Source organism: Ursus arctos, chromosome X, assembly GCF_023065955.2.
Source record: "Ursus arctos isolate Adak ecotype North America chromosome X, UrsArc2.0, whole genome shotgun sequence".
NCBI classification, from domain to species: Eukaryota; Metazoa; Chordata; class Mammalia; order Carnivora; family Ursidae; genus Ursus; species Ursus arctos.
This window is the reverse complement of record NC_079873.1, coordinates 95194147-95200433: the sequence shown is the minus strand read 5'-3', so window position 1 is coordinate 95200433 and position 6287 is coordinate 95194147. Positions and strand designations below refer to the sequence as shown.

Sequence of the window (6287 nt, the reverse complement as noted above, 5' to 3'; positions counted from 1 at the left end):
TTTTGCAGAAAGCAGGGCACATACTGAGTCACAAGGTCCCCTTGCACACTTACGTGTTTGTATGGCATTAGCTATTTAGCAGAAGCCCAAAGAAACCAAAAGTTTAAGTATCAATAACCATTATCCACAGGTGACAAATTCAAAATAAAGACAGAACAGTCGTGAAGTGATATCACAGGTCAAGATGAGAAAACTGGTACTTACTTACATGCAACTTTTCAGGAATTCATCAATAATGAAATGGACAAAGAGGATTCCTTCTTCCAATGACCTGTAAGACTCGTAATCATTTCCAACATGAAAAGGGGGGCTTGTCTCTTATTCTTTTTAACCCTACCTCTGCTGCTCATTCACTCTCTTGCTCATCTTCTCTGATAAAATGTCCTATGAGGCTGTGTATTTTTTCTTTTATAAAGTGTGTCAGCAAATATGAAAATTTGTCAACTACTCATTATTTCAGAGTTTCTCCAAATCCCCAGCATCAATCACGGAGTATAATTGCAAAAAAATAGTCTGATCTAGCTATATGCTTCAGCAATTCCAGTATCTAAATGAAGACCATCAAAAAATGGCTTTTTCTTTTCTCTGTAGCATTTTCAACTTGGGGCAACATCCCTGCTGACTCTCTTTTTGTTTGGCAAAGGTCAGCTTTGACTATGCACCTGCGTTTCAGCAGAGATGGATAATCTGCTTAATGAGGGCAATTTCCTGCTCTGACCTATCCTTCAATTATTTTTTAATCATATATTTGGCATATTTGGTCATAGTAGTTCATTACTTCCTTTGCGAAGTTGTCTTGTAAATGAAAATGAGTGCACTTATTCTGAACAGTATGGATGAAGCTATCACAGTGAGGGTGAGCCTCACTTTACAATAAACATAAGTTCCCAAAATGGGAGTACGAACGGTATTGCTGTAAATCCAGCCTTATCTTTCCGTAAACGAATGATCACTTATGATATGCTTCCTATTCATCTTTGAGTGATCACTGATTTGCTCTTGAATTTTTTTTTTAAAGACATTCTTTTTTTTTTTTTTTAAGATTTTATTTATTTATTCGACAGAGATAGAAACAGGCAGCGAGAGAGGGAACACAAGCAGGGGGAGTGGGAGAGGAAGAAGCAGGCTCATAGCGGAGGAGCCTGATGTGGGGCTCGATCCCAGAACGCCAGGATCACGCCCTGAGCCGAAGGCAGACGCTTAACCGCTGTGCCACCCAGGCGCCCCTGCTCTTGAATTTTTTATTTTACTTAGGTCTCTCCTCCAAGTTGTTAATGTTCTATAAGTGCACGTCAAATATGTCAGGAGGATGTAATATTTAAAGAACCAAAATTAGAAATCGGGAGATATGGGAAGGTATTTTATAATGTGACTCATCATCTTCCTAATTTGTTGGGGCTTTCAACCTTTAACTTTTATTCACAGATATTCTTATACACAAATACAATTATATAGGATTCTGTATAAAAGATTTCTAAGTCCTACCGGTGACCCTGCACTCAGTAAAGAAGCTACTGCGAGCAGTGGATCACAAACTAGTGTACCAACGCTGAGGAGAGCTATACCAGTGTGCTACATACAGCGTTTGGTACATCTCCTTCACAGCTCGCTAGGGTATCACTACTACTCAAAGACTTTAGGGGCAGGGAGAAAGTCGAGTAATTTAAGTAATTAAAAGCAATATTTTTTTATTAAAATGAACCAACATTCTAAAATAAAATAAACCAACATTTTAAGACAAGTTATCTTCATATAATTTTAAGGTAAAGTACAACTATTCAAAGAAATATCTTGCTTTCAGAGGTATTTAGAACTCTGCTCCCCTCACTCTCACAGTTAAATTTACTTTTCTCTACGATTGGGGGATACTTTGGCAGAAAAGTTTGAGAAGCCAGAGCTACAGCGTCTTGATAAGAAGCTATCCAGTATCTATTTGAACATTTCATATAATGGAAGGGCTTTCACCCAAAAAAGGAAAGAACGTGGATTACTAAAAAAACCTTTAAGGGTGCGCTGGCTGCCTCAACCGCAGCAAGTCTATGCCTTTGGGTATATTACTGCGCTGGTTGGCCTGCTCTCTCCCCACCCCCCCTCCCCTTCCCCCCTCCCCTTCCTTTTCCCCACCCCTCCCCCTCCCCCTCCCCCCTCCCCCCAACTCCCTTCTAGGTCAGTCTCTTTCTCCAGTTAAAGGTTACTTTGTCTTGAAGCATAAAAAAAAAAAAAGCGGTCTAACCAAACTCCGCTCTGAAACACTTCCTGTTTTCCCTGCCTGACTCCATCACCGGAATGGGGGTACGTAAGAAGACGTCAAAGTTGGAGCAACTCACGTGCACTTCCGCCTCACTGGTTCAAGAGGGTAGCGCACATGCGCTCCCTGGGTCAGTGAGGTTGATTTCCGTTCCCATCATGCCCTGCAAGCTGAATCATGGAGCACACGGAAGAACTCCATCTTAGTGCTGAAGGACACCATCTTAGCGCTGAAGGACACCATCTTAGCGCTGAAGGACACAATCTTAGCGCGGAAGAACGGTACGACTTTAATAGGGGCGAAACGTTTAGAAATGAGCAAAGATCTAGTGAAGATATTTTCTGGGACTTTAGGATAAACATCTTGGGTGAAAGGGATGACACCCCAGTTCATTTCTGTGACAAATGCGAATTACCCATTAAAATCTATGGGCGGATGATTCCATGCAAGCATGCTTTTTGCTATGCCTGTGCTATGTTACATGCAAAAGAAGGCGATAAGTTGTGTCCAGGCTGTAGTAAATATGTTCACCGAATTGAGGAGCATGCACAAGGTTCTCTGTTCATGTGTAGCACTGTTCAAGGATGCAAGAGAACATACTTGTCTCAAAGAGATTTAGATGCTCATATCAACCACCGCCATATGAGATCCGGAGACCTTGCTGCCCGTCCTTAACTTGAAAATGTTCATCCTACGTATTGCTTCTACACCACATGAAATTTCTGATCGTTTTATAAGGCTGCCAGACAAGCATCATATGAACTATATTCCAACAAGGCAACACAGTATACCACCACCTCCTTTCCAACACGTACTGCACAAGCCATATAATCAGCCATAAGAAGATATTTGTGCTCCTCCAGGGGAATTCATTGTACACAGCTTCACCTCAATTTCCTTCAGTGAGTCAGGAAACCTTTGTATTTCAACAAGAAAACTTAGAAACTTAATAACTGTCCCTATTCAGAATGACTCAAACTCAGGTGCTTGAGAACCACTACCTCCTCTCTCCACGCCTGAGCTCGCCATCATCCTGAATATCGGGGTGAACCAATGGTATTGAACTCTCATCATATTATGCCTCCAGAGCAACATTCTATACCATACTCTCAACTCCACCACCAGTAAGCCATCAAATACCACATCCTTCCCAGGTTGCCATCTACTTCTCACTTGATTCGCAGCCAAGCTTCAGGTCTACCATTGACTTCTTCTCCATCGCCTTCTCCATAGACATATTATTGCTCAGATGCTACCTTATATGAAATATTTTCTTCCAGGACCTGTTCTGCTTCAACAGGATAGTTGACTTGTAAGTACGCAACCTTCTCACCATTGTAATTCACACTCTTTACCCCAGTTCACTGAAAGTCAAGGAACTCAGAGTCCCCCGTTTATAAAACTAGGGGAGGGGGAAGTCAGGATGTGGCCTGCACCCAGAGGGCCAACACTTCCTTCATGAGCATAGGGTCTATCTTCTCAAACCCTACTTTCTGGACTGTATTATCCAGATCAGACAAGATACAAACCACATTACCAATGATAATAGTATTTTGAACAGAAAATATGGTGAGGAAAACAAACTTAAGTATTGTCAACCTTCTAATTAAGTTTTGACCATTTGGGGCAGGAAAGAACCTCTCACAGAGGTGGCTATAAAACACTTAAAGTCTTGTCTCTTAAAATGGTTTTAAATCTTGACCTTAGGAATGTTTTCAGGCACTTTACAAGTGTGCAGAAAAGTGGCTCAGTTGAGCATAGCTATGCCTTAACAACTTGCTCCTCTACTGTGGTAAATTGACCCAGAAGCAACCATTTGCAATATTATTTCCTGAAAAGAAAATTGTGTTCTACTTTCAGAAGTATTGTTTTTGTTAAACATGCTTAGTTGGTTTTTTTGTTTTTTGTTTTAAGATATTTCTTATTTATTTGAGAGAGACAGTGAGCAAGAGAGAGAACATGAGCAGGGGCAGAGGAAGAGGGAGAAGCAGACTCCCCTGTTGAGCAGGGAGTGGGGCTCAATCCCAGGTCTCTGAAAGCATGACCTGAGCCAAAGGCAGATACGTAACCGACTGAACCACCCAGGTTCCCCAAACATCCTTGTTTTTCTTGTGATATATTTTGTTAACTGTGGTAAAAGGAGTAAATTTCAATATGGTTATAAAATACAACAATGCCTTTATACACAAATCTATTTCTCTATAACTCCTAATCTTCTTGTTTCTAGTCCTAAATTACTTTTTCTTTTTAAGTAGGCTCCATGGTGGAGCCCAACATGGGGCTTGAACTCACAACCCTGAGATCAAGACCTAAGCTGAGATCAAGAGTTGGACACTCAACCCACTGAGTCACCCGGGTTCCCCCCAGATTGCTTTTTCTTTAATGTAGCTGAGGCTTTGTGACCCAAACTATCTGCAGGCTGAGCCCTGTCCTGGATTCTAGAAGCCATACAAACCAAAAGTATGAGTAGCTCTAGCCCTAATCTGTCAAACCAAGCTTCAGATTCCTCTTGTTACTCCAACCTGGACCTTATGTACCATTTATAATGGGGCATTGCCCCTTTGCTGTGTTAAAAGATAAACTGAGTTATACACAACTACTGAATCATTGTACATCATATCAAAACTAATGATGTACTATACGTTGGATTATTGAATTTAAATTAAAAAATATATATATATATAACTTTAATAATAAAAAAAATAAAAATCTATTCATTAATACCAAAAAAAGAAAGATAAACTGAGGAGGGGTGTCTTGCTGGCTCAGAGTACCATGCTCTTGATCTTGGGGTCATGAGTTTGAGCCCCACACTGGGTGTAGAGATTACTAAAAAAAAATAAGCAAACTTTAAAAAAAAGATAAACTGAGGCATATTAAACATTTTAAGAGTTTATTTGAGCAAAAATCAATTTGAATCATGCAGTATCTGGTTATTGCAAGGTTACTTTCCTTTAGGGGATGGCAGGGCTCTATCAGGCACATTACATAAGTAGTGCTGGTCAGGTCATTCCAATTGGCTGGTTTAAGATTCCATTTCTGGGAGAACTGAAACTGCAATTAAGTTATGTCTTGGTTTGGTGACATGGGGCTTGGCATAAATGACTCCATTTTGTTGTCTTGTTTTTACACCTGAAAGCCATAGCTCACCTCATACTCTAGATCCAGCTACTAAGGTCTTTTCTCTTCCTGTGTGAGACCCTATCTGGGTAATTTATTAGGTAGCATAGGCCCTCTAGGATCGTGACGTTGACTATTCTTTGCCAGCGTAAGGGTAAATCTAAAAAAACTACTTTAACAAATTCCCTAGTGCAAAAAGTAGAGAAATTTCCTCCCCCGGCCTCCACTTTTCTCTTAAAATTTCCTTCTGAAAATGAGATTATAATTGCTAGCTCAGCCTCTTTAAAATGCATGTAAATGTTTTTCAAAGCTAAATAAGCCTCTTCCAGTTTTACATACTAGGAATGTCATTGCTGGGGCCCAAGGAGCCACCTCTTTGAAAATGAACACCAACATGGGTTAACATGTATAGAAAAGGGTAAGAGGTGTTTTTTGTTTTTTTTTTTTGGTCTGTACAATCTCTTTAGCAGATTGCCTGTTGATGCACGTCGCAGTCTTGTTTAGTGCTTATTCAGTAATAAAACCATTTCATTCTGTGTTTTATGAAGAAGTTTTATTGGCTTGGCAGGAAATTTTATATTTAATTATATTTTCCCAACGATTTGGCACTAAGGATTTATCTGGCAATTCCTGAATTGGGTGGATCAGCTGAAAGTCTTACAGACACACAACAGTAAGGTAAGAAACCCTGAATTAAGACAAGTCTCCTTTCTCGCTCTCTACTATTTTGGAATACTAGCCAGATGAACTACCCTCTCCAAATTCAAGATTTTATTATTGAGTAAGGTGACACCAGCTCTAAAATCCCTTCAGGATCACTATTAGCTTTGATGGTAGAAAAATTGTAGAAAGCCAGAAATGTTGCCTGCAGGGCTTTTCTTAAATTGTTAATATTCTCTATCATATTTGGACTGGACAT

At 40.0% G+C, this 6287-nt stretch overlaps 1 pseudogene; it reads left to right on the top strand.

Annotated features, from left to right (window-relative positions):
• Positions 1-2425: 2425 nt before the first annotated feature.
• On the top strand, positions 2426-3791 carry LOC113270984 (E3 ubiquitin-protein ligase Hakai-like; annotated as a pseudogene).
• Positions 3792-6287: the final 2496 nt, after the last annotated feature.